The sequence below is a fragment of the Pongo abelii genome, chromosome 20 (genome assembly GCF_028885655.2).
Source record: "Pongo abelii isolate AG06213 chromosome 20, NHGRI_mPonAbe1-v2.0_pri, whole genome shotgun sequence".
Taxonomy (NCBI): Eukaryota; Metazoa; Chordata; class Mammalia; order Primates; family Hominidae; genus Pongo; species Pongo abelii.
This window is the reverse complement of record NC_072005.2, coordinates 5,227,432-5,251,065: the sequence shown is the minus strand read 5'-3', so window position 1 is coordinate 5,251,065 and position 23,634 is coordinate 5,227,432. Positions and strand designations below refer to the sequence as shown.

Genomic DNA, 23,634 nt, shown 5'->3' with positions numbered 1-23,634 from the left:
CTGGGCTCAAGCAATCCTCCCACCTCAGCCTCCCAAGTAGCTGGGGACTATAGGCGTCCACCAGCACGCCCAGCTGACTTTTGTATTATTATTATTATTTTTTTTTTGTAGAGATGGGTTTCACCATATTGCTCAGGCTGGTCTCGAACTCCTGGGCTCAAGCTATCTGCCTGCCTTGGCCTCGGAAATGCTGGGATTCCAGGTGTGAGCCACCACGCCTGGCGAATTGGCATTTTTATTTTATTTTATTTTATTTTATTTATTTGAGACAATCTTGCTCTGTCACCAGGCTGGAGTGCAGCAGCGTGATCTCAGCTCAGTGCAATTTCTGCCTCCCGGGTTCAAGTGGTTCTCCTGCCTCAGCCTTCCGAGTAGCTGGGATTACAGGCACCCACCACCACATCTGGCTAATTTCTGTATTTTTGGTAGAGATGGGGTTTTACTCTGTTGGCCAGGCTGGTCTCAAACTCCTGACCTCGAGTGATCCGCCTGCCTTGGCCTCCCAAAGTGCTGGGATTACAGGCGTGAGCCACTGCGTCTAACAAATTGCATTTTTTAGATGTGCAGCCAGAGTTCTCTGAAAGTCCCCAGAGTTGGGCTGCCAACATCAGGATCAACAGAAAACCTGGAACGTTGGAAATGCGTCTTGGAACGGCTGTCAGGCCAAGGCCCAGAGAGGGAGAGCAACTTGCCCAAGACCACACAGCCATGCCTGCCTGCCTGCTGCTGGGCCTTGCACAGGAGGATGGACAAGGACCCCTTTCACCAGTCCAAAGGGAGAAACTGAGGCAGGAAGCCATGGCAGGTGTGTGATTCTCAAACCATAACACCTGTCAGGGCTGGAGTGTCCACTTCAGTGGGTCATATGGGCCAAAAAGGCTCCTTCAACCTCCAAGGAAGCCCTGAATGGCTCCAGGGCCAGATCCGTTGGTTTTTCCAAAGAAAAGCAGAAATCTAGATTTTAAGTAAAATTGCCCAATTTTGGCTGGGCATGATGGCTCACGCCTGTAATCCCAGCACTTTGGGAGACCAAGGCAGGCAGATCACCTAAGGTCAGAAGTTTGAGACCAGCCTGGCCAACATGGTGAAACCCCGCCTCTACTAAAAATACAAAAATTATCTGGGCATGGTGGTGCATACCTGTAATTGCAGCTACTTGGGAGGCTGAGACAGGAGAATCGCTTGAACCTGGGAGGCGGAGGTTGCAGTGAGCTGAGATCATGCCACTGCGCTCCAGCCTGGGCGATAGAGTGAGACTCTGTCTCAAAAAAAAAAAAAAATTACCCTATTTTAACATCCTTGGGTTAAAACATCTTAACATGGCACAGTACAGAAATCCAGGGCCACCGTGGACTTTGACCCCTTCCCCAACAATTAAAAGTTGCGCGACCTCTGACACCTCCATTGCCGTCCACAGGCCTCAGTTTCTGGGCCTGTGAAATGGGTTTAAGACTCCCAGCCACCTCCGCGGTTCTTTAGAGGCACCAGCGTGATAGCTTACAGAGAGTGCTGAGAACAGGGCCTGGGCCAGCGTCCGCGCTCGATAAACGTTGGCTCTGATTATATTAATATTGGTCATAATGATAAACTTGACTTAAATTAAATGCTGCGTAGAAGGAAGCCGGCTGTCCCACGGGGCAGGGCTGTGAATTATCTACGGCGGCAGGACCTGCTTCTCCATCCCTCGTTCTTTCTGTAGCGTACTCGTTTGCTCTCAGGGCTGGAGCCCCCGGGTTACCAATATTATTCATTGAGTGTACTGCTGTGGTTCTCAACCAGGGTCACTTTTGCTCCCCTGGGCACACTTGGCGACATCTGGGGACATTTTTGAGTGTCATGTCCAGGGGGGTGCTGCTGGTATGGAGTGGGTGGAAGCCAGAGATGCTACTTAACTCCGTGTAATGGCCAGGATGACCCCATCCCAGAGAATGACCCCACCCTCATGTCCACTGTGCTGAGGTTTAGAAACCCTGATTTTGCCAGGCATGGTGGCTCACGTCCGTAATCCCAACACTTTGGGAGGCTAAAGCGGGAGGATTGCTTGAGCCTAGGAGTTCAAGACCAGACTGGGCAACATAGTGAGACCTCATCTCCACAAAAAACTTTAAAAAAAAATCAGCCGAGGGTTGGGGTGCACACGTATGGTCCCAGCTACTGGGGAGGCTGAGGTGGGAGGATTGCTTGAGCCTAAGAGTTTGAGGCTTTAGTGAGCTATGATTGCACCACTCCACTCCAGCCTGGGCAACAGAGCAAGGCCTTCTCTTTTTTTTTTTTTTTTTTTTTTAAAAAAAAGAAGCCCTGACTTATGCTCAAGACCCAAGACAGCGAGAGAAATCAGGCAGATGGTGCCTTTGTCCCTGAGCGTCCACCCCACACACTCCCTGACGTCTCGCAGGGCCAGAACACTTAGATTGCTAATGGGTTCCCTCTGCACATCTGTCCTGGTTCCACCGCCCCATTGATTATTGGAAGTGGGTAATTGCCCCTGTCGGATGAATTCTAGAGAGTGTGAACTGCTGGGGTTTCCGGCGACAGTGCTGGCTTCACCTCCCAGATATCAGCAGGGTGCAGAGAGGCTGCCAGGTCCCAGGACTTTTTCTTTTGGCCCCACCTGGCCCTGGGAGCCCAGACTCCGGCCCGGCTGGGGAAGGGCACTGGGGGTCTGAACGCCCCAGGTTCGGATCCTGACAAAGGCCCTCCCTGGCTGTGTGAGATGACCTCATTATTTCCTTCCCCTGAGCCTCAGTTTTCTCATCTGTGAAATGGGGACAAGTCTTGCCTACCGCATCACTGGGAATTCAGTGGTGTCATGTTGATAATGGGGCCAGGAGCCCGAGGTGCACAGGAGGAGCTGAATGAGTCTACCCTCCCTCCCCCCAGCTTCGTGAACCGTTAGGGGTGATGAGGTTGGAACCTCAAACCCACATTCTCCAAACAGCTGCAACAGAGGAGAACTAACCCAAGCGGGTGGAAAGTCCTCCGTGGTGGGGGCCGTTAATGCTCTGCTGCCAGTACCAGTGTGCCTGGCCCTGTGTTTTCTCATTTCATCCTCAGAACTGCCCTGAGAGGTGGCAGGTGTCCCCTTGTCTTGCAGATGGGGAAACTGAGGCACAAAGGAGGGTTGAGAACTGGGAATGGCAAGCCCTTTCTTAGGTTTACAGAGGTGTTGTTTCTGGATAGGATGCCGTTTCTACACTCATGGAGGCTGCACCCAGGCCCAGCTTGGCGGGGCCCCTGCAGTCATTCGGGGACCCACGATCAGAAGGGGCTGTGTTTAGATGAACGCTCTGTTGATGCCATCTGGAAATTCTTAATAATTTTTTTTTCATTTTTTGAGATGGAGTCTTGCTCTGTCACCCAGGCTGGAGTGCAATGGCGTGATCTCGGCTCACTGCAACCTCCACCTCCTGGGGTCAAGAGATTCTGCCTCAGCCTTCCGAGTAGCTGGGATTACAGGCATGTGCCACCATGCTCGGCGGCTAGTTTTTGTATTTTTAGTAGAGACAGGGTTTCAGCATGTTGGCCAGACTGGCCTTGAACTCCTGAGATCAGGTGATCCACACACTTCGGCCTCTCAAAGTGCTGGGATTCCAGGCGTGAGCCACCATGCCCGACCTGGAAATTCTTAATAATTTTTTTTTTTTAAGAGATGGAGTCTCGCTCTGTTGCCCGGGCTGGAGTGCAGTGGTGTGATCTCGGCTCACTGCCAGCTCCGCCTCCCGGGTTCACACCATTCTCCTGCCTCAGCCTCCCGACTAGCTGAGACTACAGGCGCCCGCCACCACGCCTGGCTAATTTTTTGTATTTTTAGTAGAGACAGGGTTTCACTGTGTTAGCCAGGATGGTCTCGATCTCCTGACCTCGTGATCTGCCCGCCTCAGCCTCCCAAAGTGCTGGGATTCCAGGCGTGAGCCACCACACCTGGCCTTAATAATTTTTAAACAAGGAAAACCCCACGGTTTCATTTTGCACTGGGGGCTGCAATTCTGTAGCTGGATTATTAGCCACGATATAGCCAGAGCCACTTCCCACAGTGGTTGGGAGCAAAGATGCTATCGGCCAGGATGTGTTTTTGCCCCTTACGAGCTGTGTGACTTTGGGGAAGTCACTTTCCCTCTCTGGATGGCACCCTCAGACTCCTCTCTGTGGCCCGCTGGCCTCATCTCTCCTCCTCTTCCCCTCCCCTTTGTCCGTTCCATTCCATGTACACCTATCCTTGTCCTGTTCCCACCTCCAGGCCTTTGTCCTTGCTCTGCCGGGAGCTCTGTTTCTGGCCAGGCCAACCCTACCCCACAATTGCCTCCAGCACCCCGTTTTGTTTTCCCTCACGATTTCGCTCTGTCTGCAACCCCTCTAGGACCTAAGCTCCGCCACACCTCACCTGCCCCTCCAGATCAGCCCTTCTGGCTCCTGGGAGCTGCCGCCTGGCCTGCATGTACCAGCATTGCCGCGTCTAATGACCTCGATCAGGCAGGTAATGATGGGGAAAGCCCCGCCTAGGCAGCTCACAGCAGGAGCCCCCTGGTCCTGCTCTGAGAGTACTCGGAGTGGGTGATGTTGCAGGGAGAGGCAGCCACAGTGACCTCAACCTCCTGAGTAGCTGGGATTACTGGCACGCACCATCACAGCTGGCTGTATTTTTAGTAGGGATGGGGTTTCACCATGTTGGCCAGGCTGGTCTCGAACTCCTGACCTCAGGTGATCCACCTGCCTCGGCCTCCCAAAGTGTTGGGATTACAGGCGTGAACCACCGTGCCCGGCCCTTACCACTTCTTGCCAGACACTATGGATATTCATATGGTGGATCACCTGAGGTCAGGAGTTTGAGACCAGCCTGGCCAACATGGTGAAACCCAGTCTCTACTAAAAATACAGCCGGCCAGCCGTGGTGGTGTGTGCCAGTAATCCCAGCTACTCAGGAGGTTGAGTCAGTAGAATCGCTTGAACCCGGGTGGCAGAGGTTGCAGTGAGCCAAGATTGTGCCATTGCACTCTAGCCTGGGCAATCGAGTGAGACTCTGTCTCAAAACAAAAACAAAAAAAGCAAAAGAAGTAGTGAGGAATGGCTTTGAGGATGATGTCTCTGAGTAATTGGCTACAAGCCAGGAGTCTGAGGACCAGTGTCAGGAGGTCAGGGAACTCTAAAACAGTCTGTGAGATTTCCTGTCTCCTGGGGAGAAGGTGAGAGGCCCAAAGGGGCTGGGGACCCCCAGAAAGTGTGCAGTGGTTGGGCCAGATGATTTTAAGAGTCAACCAGTACCCGGGCATGGTGACTCATGGCTGTAATCCCAACACTTTGGGAGGCTGAAAATGAGAGGATTGCTTGAGGCTAGGAGATCGAGTCCAACCTGGGCAACATAGGAAGACCCCATCTCTATAAAAAGTAAAAAAATTAGCCGGGTGTGGTGGTGTGCACCTGTAATCCCAGCTACTCAGGAGGCTGAGGTGGGAGGATCGCTTGAGCCCAGGAGTTTGAGGCTGCAGTGAGCTAGGATCATGTCCCATTGCACTCTGGGTAACAGAGCGAGACCCTGTCTCTAAAAACAAAAAGAACTGAGCCAGGCCTGATGGATGTTGGGCACCCTGTGTGTCTGGCCAGACAGGTGGAGAAGTTACTGAGGAGCTCACCAGGAATGGGCCAGGGGATCTTTGGGGGATCCGGTTTAGCATTTGAACAGTGCAAGTTTGAATCATGTGTGAGCTGCTTGTTCAGTGTGACCCTGTGGCAGTGGTTTCACCCTCCAGTGCCTCAGTTTTCTCATCTGCAAAATGGGGGTGAGGCTGTCTCTTGGGTAGAAGGGTCTTGGTATTGGAAGGATCTATGCTAAACATGCTTGGAGTAAGCCCCAAACTGGCTATCATAAAATACAGCTTGATGATCAGTGCCCTCTGGAAGCAAGGTCACAGGACCTGCATATGGGGCTTGGGGGCACTGGGGAATGGCTGTGTCCGGGGTATTGAGTTGCGCTTGGAGCGTGCCCACCGCAGTGTGGAGAGCAGATTGGCGGGCACCTACGGCAAGCCCTGGGTAGACCAAGTCGCAGGGCAGGCTGCCAGGCTGGCAGGAGCTGGGCTGGGAGTATTGGCGGGGCTACCCTTGGACCACCTCAGCCTCAGTGGGGAAACCGAGTCATGTCAATGTGGACAGAACCCTCAGCAGGTGTGGAGGGTCAGTTCTGACTCTCTAGGTCTGTGCCAAGGTCACTCTGCAGGGTCTTTGGACTCTATATCTGGTGCTTTGCTGCTCCATCGCCTAAGGACTACCTAGCTTGCTTGCTTGCTTGCTTCCTTCCTTCTTTCCTTCCTTCCTTCCTTTTTCTTTTTTTCTTTCTCTCTTGTTCTTTCTTTCCTTCTTTTCTCCCTCCCTCCCTCCCTTCCTTTTCTTTCTCTCTTGTTCTTTCGTTACTTCTGTCCTCCCTCCCTCCTTCCTTCTCTTCCCTTCCTTTCTCCTTCCTTCTTGCTCTTTTTCTCTTTCTCTTCTCTTCGTTTCTTTTCTTCGTTTTGTTTCTTTTTTTTTCTTTCTTTTTCTTTTGACAGCATCTCACTCTGTCACCCAGGCTGGAGTGCAGTGGCACGATCATAGCTCACTGCAGCCCCAAGCTCCTGGGCTCAGGTGATCCTCCCGCCTCAGCCTCGCAAAGCGCTGGGATTATAGGCACAAGCCGCTGTGCCCGGTCAGTACTTGATATGTTTTGTTTAAACCCATTCTCTTTTAAAACGTAAAAGAGAAAACTTTGTCTTGCTCTTGTGAACGGAAACCTGGTATGTCCTTGAAGGTACAACCTTAAAAATAAATGTGATGAGAGCAAAACAAGGGCATTAAATTCTTGCTGCTTTTGTCTCTGTCTGTTCCAGGCTGAAAGCTGAGGCCTGAGCACCCCTGAGGTGTTTAAGATATCCTAGCACCCACCTGAGGCTTTTAGCCTTAAGCCCAGCACAGAATGACCCCCTTGCTGGTTGAGTCAGTATTTTGTTTTGTTTTCTTGAGATGGAGTCTCACTCTCTTGCCCACGCTGGAGTGCAATGGCCCGATCTCGGCTCACTGCAACCCCTACCTCCCGGGTTCAAGCGATTCTCCTGCCTCAGCCTCCCGAGATGCTGGGATTACAGGTGTGCGCCACCACATATGGCTGATTTTTGTATTTTTGGTAGTGACAGGGTTTCACCATGTTGGCCAGCCTGGTTTCGAATTCCTGACCTCAAGTGATCTGCCTCCCCCAGCCTCCCCAGGTGCTGGGATTACAGGTGTGAGCCACCACGCCTGTCCCAGTGTTATTGAATGTGGCTAGAACTGTTTGGGGCATCTCCTGGACTTTCTGGGAGGCTGAGCCTCTTCTGCCTTCGGCCTGAATTTCTTGAACTGAGCGTTGCTTCCCCATGGTCTGGGGAGAAGGTGATTTCTCCCTGAATTCAATTAATGAGCCTATTAAAAACTATTTATTTTCCCTGGCAGTTGTTTACTGAGGAGAAGGAGATGAATTGGCCGGTGTCCTCGCCAGGCAGGAAGGAGACTGAATGGGGGTGCCTGGTGGCTCAGCCCCAGTGCTTGGGGAGCACAGATTGCCGGTGGGGGCCTGTCCTTGTGGACGCCTTGGGCAGAGCCTGTGCTTGGGTCGTGGCCACTGCTCCTGACCTTGGAGTCTTTTGGGAGGTGGATGTTGGGATGAGTGAAACTGTCATGGTGTGGAGGCAGGGGACCGGCCCCGATGACTTCTCTCTTCTCTTTCTAGGTTAAAATGTCTCAGATGCACTGGTTTGAGACCTAAGACCTGGCCCCATGGCCCACATGGGATGTTGTGGCGGGATCTCCCAATATCCCATGATATCCCCCCACTCCGTATCAGTTGAACTTTACAATTTTTATCTGGGCACATGGCCACTTGGGGGAAAGAAAACATTTCTCGGTGCACCTTGCAGCTGTCTGTGCCATATGATTCAGTGCTGACCCGTGGTGTAAATAAGCAGGATTTTCTGGAAATGCCTTTCAAGAGAAGTGGCACATGCTCCTCTCTGCCTGTCATATGGAGATGATGGAATATGGAGATGATGGCAAGTGCTCAGGCAGCCATATTGGACCATGAGGCAGGTGTCATAGATAAGAATGGGGGATCAAAGAGATGGAAGGGGCCTGGGCCCCAGTGATTGTCGGGGAGGGCAAAATAACCCTGAATGGCCAACCTGGCAGCTTCCCTTAGGTGAAAAGAGAAATCACTCCTTGCTCGTGCTTTTTCTGGCATTTGCAATTCAACTGGATCCAAACGGTGGCAGGACATGAACCTTGGGACACCTTCTGGGGATGTGGCTCCCCTGGGGATGTGGCTCTTCTTGCCCCTGTGCTCCAGAGACCCCAGACTCGAAGTTTTCCAGTGTGAGGGTGAGGAGGATGGTGAACGACCAAGTGTGATGGATGCTGACATGGCTCCCAACTCTAGCTGAGTGCCTTGTGGTCCTGTTGAATCTGCACAGCCCTGTGAGAAGCCTACAGCCACTGCCCCACTTTCGCAGATAAGGAAACCGAGGCTCGGAGAGGGGATGTGACTTGTGCAGGGTCACACAGCAAGTAGAGTTGAGCTAGGATTGGGCTGACCCCACGCTTTGTGGCAGGGCTGCATCCTGACATGCCTGAGGGCCTCCCCCGCTTTAACCCGTGGGTCACTACCTCCTTCTCCTCTCCTCCTCCATTGCAACCATCAGATCTGGCCCTGGTCTGATCAGCTGCCTCCAGCCTGGGACAGGCCAGTAGGGACATGAGAGTGAAAACGGTGTCCCCTTCCATACACAGAACGCTCCCAGGTACAGGGGTCACTGTCTTTTCCTGGGTCTCCCCAGGTTCCTGCCAGGGGAAGTGGGTTTCAGGTTCAGAGTACAGAGCCTAAGACCCTAAAAATAATACAAGCCAATGTATGCTGAGCACTTACTGTGCTCAGCGGACCGTGCGCTGAGTACTGTACACAGGCCAGCTTGGTTTCCCTTTTTTTTTTTTTCTTTCTTTTCTTTTTTTTTTTTTTTTTTGAGGCAGGATCTCGCTCTGTCGCCCAGGCTGGAGTGCAGTGGCGTAATCTTGGCTCATCACAGCCTCTGTCTCCTGGGTTCAAGCGATTCTCCTGCCTCAGCCTCCCGAGTAGCTGGAATGACAGGCGCGTGCCACCATGCTGGCTAATTTTTGTACAGATGGGGTTTCACCATGTTGGCCAGGCTGGTCTTGAACTTCTGAGCTTAAGCGATCCACCCACCTTGGCCTCCCAAAATGCTGGGATTACAGGCATGAGCCACTGCACGTAGCCTTCATTTTTCCATTTTTGTTCTATCCTCTGCCTCCACCTGGTCCAGCTCCCATCATCACCTGGACCAATACGGTCATCTCTGCTCTGGTGTGACCCCAGCCCTCATTCCCACAGTCTGTCTTCCCACAATGACATCTTTCAGTTCTTGAGTCAGGTCCCATCCTTCCTCTGCCTATAGCCCTCTATGGCTCTCACCTCTTGGGGGAAAACCCCAAGTCCTCCCTGTAGCCCACCAGGCCTTGCACAACCTGTTCCGTCCCTTCCCTGCCGTCCCCTCCTTCCTCTCTCCCCGTCCTCACTCTGCTCCAGCCACACAGGCCTCCTCGCTGTTCCTCCAATACTCCAGGCATGGTCCCGCCCCAGGGCCTTTGCACGGTCTGTGCCCTCTGCCTGGAATGCTTTTCCCCAAACAGCTCCCTCCCTGACTTCCTTCACGTCTCAGATCACTTTTAAATGAGGCCTCCCTGATAACCCTATTTAAACTTGCAGCCTGCCCCACCACCTAGTTTCCTATCTTCCCCCTTCTGCTCTCTTTGACTCAAAGCCCTTGCCACCATCTCTCTGTCGAATGCTTTTTTGTTTGTTTGTTTTTTTGAGACGGAGTTTCACTCTGCCACCCAGGCGGGAGTGCAGTGGTGTGATCTTGGTTCATGCAACCTCCGCCTTCCGAGTTGAAGCAATTCTCCTGCCTCTCAGCCTCCTGAGTAGCTGGGATTACAGGCATGTGCCACCACGCCCAGCTAATTTTTTTGTATTTTTAGTAGAAATGGGGTTTTGCCATGTTGGTCAGGCTGGTCTCAAACTCCTGACCTCAAATGATCTGCCCGCCTCGGCCTCCCAAAGTGCCAGGATTAGAGGCATGAGCCACCGCTCCCAGCCTTGAATGCTTCATACTCGTTATCTGCTTCTCTCCTCCTCTACCATGTGCATGGCAGCATCTGCACACAGTAGGGCTCCAGGCATACATTTTGCCTAAACAGCTCTTCCTTCCCAGGGGAAGAAATGAGGCTCTGAAATGCATGAGGTCTGTTTTTTCTTTTTCTTTTTCTTTTTTTTCTTTTGAGACGGAGTTTCACTCTTGTTGCCCAGGCTAGAGTGCAATGGTACAATCACGGCTCACTGCAACCTCCACCTCCTGGGTTCAAGCGATTCTCCTGCCTCAGCCTCTCGAGTAGCTGGGATTATAGGCGCGTGCCACCACGCCTGGCTAATTTTGTATTTTTAGTAGATATGGGGTTTCACCATGTTGGTCAGGCTGGTCTCGAACCCCCTGCCTCAGGTGATCCGCCTGCCTCAGCCTCCTAAAGTGCTGGGATTGCAGGCGTGAGCACCGCGCCCGGCCGCCTGAGGTCTTTCTGCGAGCTGGAGGCAGTGCTTGCGGGGAGCAGGTGACTTCCACGTTCTCGCTCTTAACCACCCCCAACCCGGGAGTCGGCCAGTCGGGGCGGGCTCGAGTCGGTCCCCGCGGCTGCTTCTTCCTCCCACCCCCGCATTCTCACCTCAGCCTCCAGAAATAGCCCCTTTAAAATAGCCACGTCCTCGAGTTCCGGGGCCTCTGCCTGCCCACGGACGTGGTGCTGCGCTGACGGGCCAGCCTCCTGAGTGCTGTGGGGTTTTTAAAAATATAGCTGGCGTTAGGTGATTTTACCTCCCTTTTAAGCCTGAAAAAGCCCAGCCACCAACAGGGCTGTGTGTCACTGTGGATACTCCAGCAAGGCACGGCCGCGAGGGTGTCTGCTGTGCAGAGCTGGGGAGGGCTTCCGCTAAAGGCTCACGCCAGCTCAGGCGGGGACCGTGGGGCCCGCAGTTCCCTGTCAGTTCAGGAAGCCTCAGATTTGAGGCTCAGTGCTGCCTCTTGCCGGCTGTGTGACCTCTGGCAACTGTTGAAACCTCTCTGAGCCTCAGTTTACCCAAATGGAAATAGGGACAATTTCAGGGTTTGGATAAATGGTTAAATTTCTCTGAGCCTCAGTTTACTTGTGAAATGGGGACATCTCAGGGTTTGGGCAAATAGCTGAACTCAGCCTCAGTTTACCCATGTGGAAATGAAGACAGTTTTGGGGCTTGGATAAATGGTTCTATTTCTCTGAGCCTCAGTTTACCTGTTTGTAAAATTAGGACATCTCGGGTCTTGGGCACATAGCGGAACTTCCCAGCCTCAGTTTACCCATCTGGAAATGGAGACAATTTTGGTGCTTAAATGGTTCTATTTCTCTGAGCCTCAGTTTACCTGTTTGTAAAATGGGGACATCTCAGGGCTTGGGCAAATAGCTGAACTTCTCAGTCTCAGTTTACTTGTCTGGAAATGAGACATCTGAGGCTTTTCCCCCCTGGCCTGGCACACAGTGGGTACTCATGAGGCACGAGCCAAACTCCGTACAGCACTGAGGCCCCTACGAAATGACCCTGTCATTGATCTGGGTAAGGGTTTAGTGAATTTAGCATTAGCTCTGAGCCTGCCACTTCTAGGTGGTAGATCCTTCAGGAAATCACTTCCCCCTCGAGAGACTCAGTTTTCCTCATCCCTAAAATGGGCCCATGTCACTGGGTCGGGAGACGTCAGGGAGATGAAGCATAGCTGCCTTTTTCCCCAGGTCGGAATGCTCCGTAGACGTGACTCACATTTCCCTGTTACCTTGATTTATTCTTTTTATTTTTCTTTGTTGAGACAGGGTCTTGCTCTGTTGCCCAGGCTGGAGTACAGTGGCGTGATCATAGCTCACTGCAGCCTTGACCTCCCAGGCTCAGGTGACCTTCCTGCCTCAGCCCCCCGAGCAGCTGGGACTATAGGTGCACACCACCATGCCTGGCTAATTTTGTTGTTGTTGCTTAATTTTTTGTACAGACAAGGTCTTGTTATGTTGTCCAGGCTGGTCTCGAACTCCTGGGCTGAAGTGGTCCTCCTGCCTCGGCCTCCTACGGTGCTGGGATTACAGGCATGAGCCAGCACCGGGCCCTTGTTTTATTCTTCTCATTTATTGAGACTGTGTCGATTAGTGGCCAAAAACCAGATTCTAGGGCCAGATGGCCCTGTCCCTTAGTAGCAATGACTCCATCTCTCTGGGCCTCAGTTTCCTTATCTGGAAAATGAGGATAATGATAACCCCAACCGCCCAGGCTCCTGGGGAGGATCTAGTGAGTTCATAGGGTGAAGCCCTCAAATCAGGGCTGGGCTCAAGCTTGAGAGCGGTGTGACGATTGTAAAGAAATCCAGGCCAGACGCAGTGGCTCATGCCTGTAATCCCAGCACTTTGGGAAGCTGAGGTGGGCAGATCGCCTGAGGTCAGGAGTTCAAGACCAGCCTGATCAACATGGCGAAACCCCGTCTTTACTAAAAAAATACAAAAATGAGCCGAGCATGGTGGCATGCACCTGTAATCCCCGCTACTTGGGAGGCTGAGGCAGGAGAATCATTTGAGGCAGAGTTTGCAGTGAGCCAAGATCACGCCACTGCACTCCAGCCTGGGTGACAGAGCGAACGCCGTCTTAATTAAAAAAGAAAAAATCCATTTATTTGCTAGATGTTTATCAGGCTGTCCCCACACTGGCCACTTCGCGGGAGCCGGATAAGCCAAGTGGACAGTGCTTGTGTCAGCCTGTGTGTTTGGCTTCAAGGTCCGTGTATCCCCCTCTCCCACTGGGGCAGGGATTAAACCTGCCGGAGGGACCTGTCCGGCCAAGACCACGGGCACTGGCTGCCGCCCCTGCTTCCTGCTGTGTCACAGCAGGTGTTGAGCTGCCAGATGGCAGAGGGCAGGGGCCTGGCTCGCCAACAGGGACAGGAAGGCCCCAGCTGGAGTAGGCGTGGAGGCTTCCGCCGTCAGCCTCCGGGGTCTCAGCGGCTGCTTTGGCTGCAGCCACTGCCTCCAATTTTGAGCTTTCCATCATCTGGGGGGATTGCTGGGATGCCTCCTGTCCACCAGGCTCTGTGCCGGGACCCTGCAGGAATAAAAGGGATGATTTTGTGGATCAGGGAGAGAGATGATAGGCAAAATACGATATATAGCACATCAGGGGTGATTAGAGAAAGCAGTAAAGGAGCAAAGGGGACTTGGGAGGGAGGCATGAGGGTTGCCATTTTTAATGGGGTTGTAGGGACAGCTTCATTGAGGAGGTGATGTTTGAGCAAAGCCCTGATGGAGGTGAGGAGGAACCAAGTAGATACATGGGGGAAGAGCATTCCAGGCAGACGGCACAGCGTGTGCAAAGGCCCTGGGGCAGGAGCACACCTGGCATGTTGGAGGAACAGCGAGGAGGCCTGTGTGGCTGGATCCCAGTGAGTGATGGGGAGGGGAGACGAGGCGATAGGTCATGTAGGGCTTTGTGGGCTGCAGGGAGAACCCTGGGCTTTGAGCCCGAGAGAGGTGGGAGCTATGGAGGGCTGTGGGCAGAGGAGGGACAGGACCTGACTCAGATACTCATGGTCGATGCCAGGGATGGACCAGGTGGAGGCAAAGGTGGGTGGTGGGAAGAAGAAGCAAGTGGATTTGGGATAGCTTTTTTTTTTTTTAAAAAAAAAAAAAAAAAAAAAGACAAGGTCTGGCTCTGTCATCCAGGCTGGACTGCAGTGGTGCAATCTTAGCTCACTGCAACCTCCACCTCCTGGGCTCAAGTGATCCTTTTACCTCAGCCTCCCAAGTAGCTGGAACTACAGGCACACACCACCACACTTGGCTAATTTTTTAATTTTTAGTAGTGATGAGGTTTTGCAATGTTGGTCAGGCTGGTCTCGAGCTCCTGACCTCAGGGGATCTGCCCACTTTGGCTTCCCAAAGTGCTGGGATCCCAGGTGTGAGCCACTGCACCCAGCCTTGGGATGGCTTTTGAAGGTAGAGTATCCCTCCTTTTTTTCTTTCCATGTCTGGGGTTAGTGGCCAGGCTGAGCTGATGCTTTCTCTTCGATCCTTCCATTAGAAGTTTCCAGAACTCAGAATTTCAGGGACAAATATGGAGGGGAGGGCAGGCCAGGCCCTTGCCCTCCAGGGACTCACTGTCTGTTAAATGGAGAATACAAACAGATGAAGAGATTGCAGTGTGGGCCTCTCACTTAGCAATGTCAAGGGGAATAGGGTGCTAGATACCCTGACAGGCTAGGCCAGGAAAAACTTTTTTAAAAATAACATCAGCTGGGCCCAGTGGCTCATGCCTGTAATCCCAGCACTTTGGGAGGTTGAGACGGGAGGATCGCTTGAGCCCAGGAGTTTGAGGCTGCAGTGAGCTATGATCTCACCATTGTACTCTAGTCTGGGTGACAGAGCGAGACCCTGTCTTTCAAAATAAAAACAAATAATAACAACCACCACCAAAATAATAATATCTGCAGTCTATCAGCTGCTTCTCAGGTGGTGTGAACAGCTCTGTGTGCCTTTCGATTCAGTCTTCACAGCGGCCGTGTGAGGGGAGGAAGAGACTTTTATACCCATTTTACAGGTGAGGAGACTGAGGCCTGCAGAGTCGAGTCACCTGCCCAGGGTCACACAGCATGGCCAGACTGCCTTGCTGTTGGGCCTAGCTGGGGTGCAGCCTGTTCTGTCCCGTCCTCATTCCATCTCGCAGCATTTCACAGTCATTATTCCATCATTCCTTCTTCTTTTTGTTTTGAGACAGTCTCACCTTGTTGCCCAGGCTGGAATGCAGTGGCACGATCTTGCGCACTGCAACCTCCACCTCCTGGGTTCAGGCGATTTTCCTGCCTCAGCCTCTAGAGTAGCTGGGACTACAGGCAGGCGCCACCACACTTGGCTAATTTTCGTGTTTTTTTTTTTTTTGGAGACGGAGTCTTGCTCTGTTGCCTAGGCTGGAGTGCAGTGGCGTGATCTTGGCTCACTGCAACCTCCACCTCCTGGGTTCACGTCACTCTCCCTCAGCCTCCTGAGTAGCTGGGACTACAGGCACCTGCCACCACGCCCAGCTAATTTTTTGTATTTTTAGTAGAGACGGGGTTTCACCGTGTTAACCAGGATGGTCTCGATTTCCTGACCTCATGGTCCGCCCACCTCGGCCTCCCAAAGTGCTGGGATCGCAGGCGTGAGCCACCGCGCCTGGCCTAATTTTCATATTTTTAATGGAGACGGGGTTTCACCATGTTGGCCAGGGTGGTCCCGAACTCCTGAGTGCAGGTGATCCACCTGTCTCAGCCTCAGTGCTGGGATTACAGGCATGAACCACTGCACCTGGCCCCTTACTAATTTCTAAGTGGACCACGCACCCCACCCTCTTACTTTAAAGATCTATGTGAGTTTGGGTTCTCTTATTTGAGATGTTTGCTTGGGCCCTGCCCTGCCCTGTCCTATTTTAGGAAAATTTGTGCTGTCAGGAGCCACCTGGACCAGTGGAAACTCTAGGATTCTGTTAGTCCTGGATTCAAATCCTGCCCTCACCTCTTCCCTAGCTGTGTGATTTTGCGGCCATTGCCCAACCTCTCTGATTGCTCATTTCCTGTGCAATGTTTTGTGTTTTTTTGTTTTTGAGACAGAGTCTTGCTCTGTCTCCCAGTCTGCAGTGCAGTGGCACAATCTCGACTCACTGCAACCTGCACCTCCCGGGTTCAAGTGATTCTCCTGCCTCAGCCTCCCGAGTAGTTGGGATTACAGGCGCGTGCCACCACGCCCAGCTAATTTTTATATTTTTACTAGAGACGGTCTGAGGCCGGGCTGGTCTCAGACTCTTGACCTCAAGTAATCCACCCGCCTCTGCCTCCCAAAGTGCCGGGATTATAGGCGTGAGCCACTGCCCCTGGCCAGGCTCAGCTATTTATTTGTTTACCCAAGTAATATTTTCTCAGTGCCTGCTCTGCATGAGGCATCGTTTTGGGTAGAGTGGTTTTTCCTGATGTCCCGCCATGGCCACTCCAGCCCTCAAAGTGTGAGTTGACAAACCCTGATGTTTGGGCCGTGGGAAGGTGAGCAGGAGCCCCAGCCATAGTCGGTATCCTTCGTGGATCCCTCAGAACAGATGTCTCAGTGTGGCTGGGAGGAAAATCCTGGGGCAGTGGGGCAGCCGCCCACGGGAGATGCGAGGTCCCTGGTGCCTGGGAGTGCAAGCAGTAGTGCTTTGTGTGCAGAACCCCAAATCTCAGCCAGGTGCGGTGGCTCACACCTGTAATCCCAGCACTTTGAGAGGCCAAGGCGGGCGGATCACTTGAGGTCAGGAGTTCGAGACCTGCCTGGCCAACATGGTGAAACCTCTTCTCTACTAAAAATACAAAAATTAGCCGGGCGTGGTGGCGTGAGTCTGTGGTCCCAGCTACTTGGAAGGCTCAGGCAGGAGAATTGCTTGAATCTGGGAGGCCGAGGTTGCGGTGAGCCAGGATCACAGCACTGCACTCCAGCCTCGGTGACAGAGCAAGACTCCGTCTCAAAAGAAAAAAGAAAGAAAAAAAAAAAAAAAACCCAATCAGCAAATCTGGGGCAAGAAGCATTCAGGAGAGCTGCACTCGGGACACAGGACTTTTCAGGAAACATGAACCATTTATTTGACTTACATTTTCCATTTATGTATGTAGTTCAGGAAAGAAAAGTGTTCAAAATCTATGTCCAAAAGAATATTCAAAAGCCCTTTTTCACAGTGGCTAATCTGTAATCCCAGCACTTTGGGAGGCCGACGCTGGAGGATCGCTTGGGGCCAGGAGTTCCAAATCAGGTAGGGTAGTATAGCAAGACCCTGTCTCTGCAAAAAATTTAAAAAATTAGCCAGGCGTGATGGCGTGTGCCTGTGGTCCCAGCTACTGAGGAGGCTGAGGTGGGAGGGATCGCTTGAGGCCAGGAGCTCCAGACCAGGCAGGACAAGATAGGACCACCCCCCTGGCCCCAGATCTGTGCAAAATTTTAAAAAAATTAACCAGGTGTAATGGCGTACACCTGTGGTCCCAGCTACTCGGAAGGCTGAGGTGGGAGGATCGCTTGGGGCCAGGAGTTCCAGATCAGGCAGGGCAACATAGCAAGACCCCATCTCTGCAAAAAGTTAAAAAAAAAAATTAGCCAGGTGTGATGGCGTATGCCTGTGTTCCGAGCTCCTCAGAAGACTGAGATGGGAGGATTGCTTGGGGCCAGGAGTTCCAGATCAGGTGGGGCAACATGGCAAGACGCCATCTCTGCAAAAAACTAGCCAGGTGTAGCTACTCAGGAGGCTGAGGTGGGAGGATCACTTGGGGCCTGGAGTTCCAGATCAGGTGGGGCAACATAGCAAGACCCCATCTCTGTAAAAAATTTAAAAAATTAGCCAGGTATGATGGTGTAACCTGTGGCCGCAGCTACTCAGGAGGCTGAGGCAAGAGAATTGCTTGAGGCCAGGAGGTCAAGGCTGTGGTGAGCCATGATTGTGCCACTGCATTCCAGCCTGGGTGATGGAATGAGACTCTGTCTCAAAAAAAAAAAGCCTTTTCACATAAAAATTCTCCATGAAAAGAAAATTCAGACCAGTTTAAGTGGCAGTGTTTTTTATTTCTACTTTTGCAATAAAATATGGAAATTGCTGGAGATTGATAAGGGAGAGGAATAGAGAATGGGAGGCTCTGGGCGTGAATTATGGGAGGAGAAGTCAGGGAAGGCTTCCTGGAGGAGGTGGCAGTGACTGATCCAAGAAGTGAAGGTAGAGTAGGAGTTAACTGGGCAGTGAGGGGAGGGAAGAGTGTTCTAGGCAGATGGAACAGCATGGGCAAAAGCTTCCCACACAAGGTCTTTGTGAAGCATCAGTTGTTTCACTTTGTGGCCTGCACTGGGCCTAGTGCATAGTAGGTGCTCACTAAATGCATCATGGTAGATATTCAGTTGGTGGGAACTGTCCTCAGTCCCATATCTGAATGACGCCATGTGGTGTTGCTTTCCAGCAACCACATTTTGAATGACCCAAGGCTCAGAGGTTTGAGGTTCATCTGAAGCCCCTGATCTAATTGCCTGTTGAGCAGGGATAACCTGTGATGTCTCGAATCTTCAGCTCCCTGCCCCGGCTACTAACAAGGCTCTGTCCTCAGGCACACAGTGGGCTTCAAAGGTGGAGAAACAGCTTGAAAGGTGGAGAAACAGCTGGGTGTGGTGATTCGTGCCTGCAATCCCAGGCTCTTTGGGAGGCCAAGGCAGGAGGATCGCATGAGCCCAGGAGTTCAGGACCAGCCTAGGCAACATAGTGAAATGCTGTTTCAAAAAAAAAAAAAAAAAAAAAAAATTTTTTTTTTTTTAAATAAATAAATAAGAAAGGTGGAGAAACCCACATCAAACTGACATTAGTGAAAAGCTGGGGAGTTGATCGGCTCTTGAACCAAAAAGGCTGATGTTAGAATGGACCACCTTCAGGCATAGTAGGATCCAGGGGCTCAAACAAGATAAGCAAATCCAGAGAGATTGAGCCATTTATACCTGAGGCTGCGCAGCTAAGAGGAGGCCAAATCACGATGCAGACTCTGGGTTGCTTTGAATCCAAAGTTCATGCTGCTCGGTATGACTCAGAAGGTTGACCCAGGTCAGGGAGGTCACGACCCTATCTTACTGAGGTTCATGGAAAGGAAATGACATGCTTAAGGTCACACAGTGTTCAAGGAGCAGAGACTGGCACTGAACTCATGCTGAACCTGTGGTCTTGATTGATTGATAGAGACAGGATCTCGCTCTGTTGCCCAGGCTGGAATGCAGTGGCTGTGATCGTAGCTCACTGCAGCCTCGACCTCCTGGGCTCAAGCGATCCTTCCACCTTAGCCCACTGAGTAGCTGGGACTACAGACACACGCCACCATGCCTGGCTAATTTTTTTATTTTTATTTTTTATTTTTATTATTTTTGTGTGTGTGTGTGGAGAGAGAGAGAGAGTCTTGCTGTGTTGCCCAGGCTGGTCTTGAACTGCTGGGCTCAAGCAGTCCGCCTGCCTCAGGCTCCCAAAATGCTGGGATTACAGGTGTGAGACACTGCGTGCTCAAGAAACCTGTGGTCTTAGAGCCACGTCGTAGGGTTTCTCCTTAAGCATGGATTGAACGGTGGGTTGGTTCCGCTGAGGCAGGAAGGAGAAAAGGCTCTCCAGGGGCCGCCTTGACCTTGGGCCAGGCCCTCCCTACTCCATCTAAGAAGTGCCCACCCCAGTACTCCTGCCGCCTGCCCCCGATGGTCATGACATTTCCCGTCCTCTTGATAAACACATCACACGGAGACAGATAGGGAGGTCCCCGCTGACTCTGGCTCAGTGCCAGCCGTGGGCCCCGGCCAGGCCTGCCCATCTCTGTCGCAGGAGGAAATGAGACTGGCAGCGATTTGTTCTCCGACGAGCCAGCCACCTCGCTCCCCAACAGCCGGTTTCCTATGTGTGTGTGCTGACTGCATGGATTCCCCAGTGAGCATTGTCCAACCCATCCCTGTGCAATGGACCACTCTCTAAGTCTCACCATCTCTTCCTGGGCACACCCCTGTCTCTGCTCACTTTGCCCTTGAGCTTCTCCGGGGCATTTATTAGGCGTCCACTGTTTTTACCAGGGATCGGGCGTAGGCTGTCAGTGAGCGTTGTCACTAAATCCCAGGCCAGGACCAGGCGTGGTGGCTCATGCCTGTCATCCCAGCACTTTGGGAGGCTGAGTTGGGCAGATCACCTGAGGTCAGGAGTTTGAGACCAGCCTGGCCAACATGGTGAAACCCTGTCTCTGCTAAAAATACAAAAAATTAGCTGGAGGTGGTGGCGTGCGCCTGTAGTCCCAGCTACTTGGGAGGCTGAGGCAGGAGAATCGCTTGAACCCAGGAGGTGGAGGTTGCAGTAAGCCGAGATCGTGCCTCTGCACTTCAGCCTGGGCGACAGAGTGAGACTCTGTCTAAATAAATAAATAAATCCTAGGCCAGGTTTTGGGGCTCAGCAGCCTGGACTCATGTCCCCCCTCTGCTGCCGCCATGCTGTGTGACCTTGGACAAGTGTTTTGACCTCTCTGATGCTCCATTGCCTCATCTGTAAAATGGAGACAATTCACATTCAATGAGATATTATGTGTAAAAGACTTTTGAACCATGCCTCGCACGCAGTATGTGACTATGAATATTAGCAGTTATTGTTACTATTGCTATTTATTTTTATTTTTAATTTTTTTAGAGACAGGGTCTTCTCTGTCACCCAGACTGAAGTGCAGTGGTGTGATCATAGCTCACTGCCATCTCCATCTCCTAGGCTCAAGCAGTCCTCCTGCCTTGGCCTCTCAAGTGGCTGGGACTACAGGCATGCGCCACCACGCCTGGCTAATTTTGGTATTTTTTTGTAGAGATAAAGTCTCATTATGTTGGCCAGGCTCGTCTCAAACTCCTGGGCTCAAGCAATCCTCCTGCCTCAGCCTCCCAAAGCACTGGGTTACAGGTGTGAGCCACCATGCCTGGCCCTGCTGCGATTATTTTCGCATCTGTAAATATTGGCATATTGTGCTCGTCTTCTCATCCCACACATCCTATGCCTGCTGTCCCTGCCATGCTCTTTCACTGACAGTACCAGGACGCACACAGCCAGGGGCGTCTTTTTCAAGGCTGTGTACTATGCATTCTTTTTCAGGGCTGTGTAGTATGCCATCTACGTGCCCAGCCCCTCCTGACCGATGTACCCATTTTTCTCTCTCTTTTGCTTTCCTATGAGATGTGTTGCAGGGCTCGTTCACACACAGGCCTCACGCACAACTGGGAGATGTCACGTGGGATGCGTATTTCTTTTTTTTTTTTTTTTTTGAGACGGAGTCTTGCTCTGTCTCCCAGGCTGGAGTGCAGTGGCGCGATCTTGGCTCACTGCAAGCTCTGCCTCCCGGGTTCACGCCGTTCTCCTACCTCAGCCTCCCGAGTAGCTGGGACCACAGGAACCCACCACCACGCCCGGCTAATTTTTTGTATTTTTAGTAGAGACGGGATTTCACCATGTTAGCCAGGATGGTCTTGATCTCCTGACCTCGTGATCCGCCCGCCTCGGCCTCCCAAAGTGCTGGGATTACAGGTGGGAGTCACTGTGTGCAGCCAAGGGCATTTCAATATTCACTCCCTCTTGCCCAGTTATCCTGCAGAGAGCATCTGCCATCTCCACCCCAGCCACCAGCCAGGGAGCTCGGGTCTCCCCTGAACAGCTTTGATGAGACAGGAATGTTCTTTTTCTTTCCTTGGCCGCTCCCAAGATACTTATATCCCCACCCCCAGCCTCCACCCAGGGGATGGTTTCAGGTCTAAAATTTTCCTTCAGACCCCAAGGAAAGCTTCTGTGGGTTCAGAAAACAACCGTTGTGTCCTTTCTGGGCCCAGGACCCTGCTGGGGGCCTAGAGCTCCATCACTGGATACTTATTGAGCACCTCCTGTATACCAGGCCCTGATCCTCGCGGGGTCAGGTGTTGGGAACAGAGTGACGGAGAAGACAGAGGGAAAAACCCTTCCCTCGTGGAATGCATCAGAAGGACAATAAACAAATAGGGGCCGGGCACGGTGGCTCAGCCTATAATCCCAGCACTTTAGGAGGCCAAGACGGGCAGATCACCTGAGGTCAGGAGTTCGAGACCAGCCTGGCCAACATGGTGAAATCTCATCTCTACTAAAACTACAAAATGCTGGGCGCAGTGGTTCATGCCTGTAATCCCAGCACTTTGGGAGGCCGAGTCGGACGGATCACGAGGTCAGGAGATCGAGACCATCCTGGCCAACATGGTGAAACCCTGTCTCTACTTAAATAAAAAAAATTAGCCGGGCGTGGTGGCATGCACCTGTAGTCCCAGCTACTCGGGAGGCTGAGGCAGGGGAATCACTTGAACCCAGGAGGCAGAGGTTGCAGTGAGATCGTGCCACTGCACTCCAGCCTGGCAACAGAGTGAGACTTGGTCTCATAATAATAATAATAATAATAATAAAATACAAAAATTAGCCAGGTGTGGTGGTACAAGCCTATAGTCCCAGCTACTCAGGAGGCTGAGGTGGGAGGATCACTTGAGCCGAGGAGTTCAAGGCTGCAGTGAGCTGAGATTGTGTCACTGCACTCTAGCCTGGGTGACAGAGTGAGACCCTGCCTCAAAAAACAAAAACAAGAAACACCCAAAAAAACAAAAACCATAAAGCAAATAGATTAAATATGTGTTAAGGATTGACTATATGCCATGCCTTTAAGAGAAATAACGTTGGCCAGGCGCAGTGGCTCATGCCTGTAATCCTAGCACTTTGGGAGGCTGAGGCGAGCAGATCACTTGAGGTCAGGAGTTCGAAACCAGCCTGGCCAACATGGTGAAACCCTGTCTGTACTAAAAATACAAAAATTAGTTGAGTATGGTGATGGGCGCCTGTAATCCCAGCTACTCGGTAGGCTGAGGCAGGAGAATTGCTTGAACAGGGGAAGCAGAGGTTGTAATGAGCCAAGGTTGCGCCACTGCAGTCCAGCCTGGGCGATAGAGTAAGACTCCATCTCAAAAAAAAAAAAAGAAAGAAAGAAAAGAAAAAAGCCAGAGGAATTGGTTGGTGGCAGGGAGGGGCTGTTTTAGCTACAGAATCAAGACAGGCCTCACAGAAGAGGTGACATTTCAGTAAGACCAGCAGGAATAAGAGAATGATGTTTGCTGACATCTGAGGGGAGGGTGTTCCAGGCAGAGGGCATAGCCCTTGCAAAGGCCCTGAGGCAGGACCGCACCTGGCATGTTGGAGGAACAGCGAGGAGGCCCGTGTGGCTGGAGCAGAGTGAGGAGGGGGAGGAGGGGGAGGAGGGGAGGGGAGGGCAGGGAGAGGACAGGGCAGGTTGTGCAGGCCCTTGTGGGGCACCAGGAGGACTTGGGCGTTTACTCTGAGGGAGGTGGGAGCCATGGAGGGCTATGGGCAAAGGAGGAACCAGCCCTGACCGACGTGTTCAAAGGCGACCCCTGGCTGTTGCAGAAAGGACAGACTGTGGGGGATGAGTGCAGACGCTGGGGGACCAGAGCAGAGGGGACGGCACAGATCCAGGCCAGGGATGATGGGGGTGGACCAGGCAGGGGCGGAGGAGGGGTTGTATTCTAGAAGGATTTTGCAGAAGGGTAGGGTTGAGATGAGTCAAGAACGACTCCCAGGCCTCTGTCCTGAACATCGGTAAAGACGGAGAAGATGAGCTGAGGTGGCAAAGATGGTGAGAGAGGCAGGCATGGAAACGCCCCCGTTAGCAGGACGCCTGCGGAGGTTCCCAGGAAGTGGTGGGCTGGTTCTGCCTGGAGACGTAGAGTTGGCAGCTCCTGACTTAGCCCGTGGGGGGTTTTCAGGTGCTATAAGCAACCCAGTGGCCCTGGGCAAGGCACATCCTATCCTCAGCCTCAGTTTCCCCATCTGAGATAAATAACTGGCACAACAAAACGAGTTAATATGTGTCAAGCCCTTAGAGGGTGGCCTGCGTAGACAGGGCCCTGGGAGGGGCTGTGGGC

General features: G+C 52.3%; 1 protein-coding gene across 12 annotated transcripts in view; it reads left to right on the top strand.

Moving 5' to 3' along the window:
• Window positions 1-23,634, top strand: part of PTPRS (protein tyrosine phosphatase receptor type S) — a 134,062-nt gene that overhangs the window by 7,456 nt on the left and 102,972 nt on the right. The window contains exon 1 of one of the 12 annotated variants that reach the window (XM_063719864.1): window positions 4,363-4,474. The exons of the other annotated variants lie outside the window; for them this stretch is intronic. The gene's annotated coding sequence lies outside the window, so the exon portion shown is untranslated. Of the gene's footprint in view, window positions 1-4,362; window positions 4,475-23,634 lie in introns of those variants that run through there. 12 annotated transcript variants of the gene reach the window in all.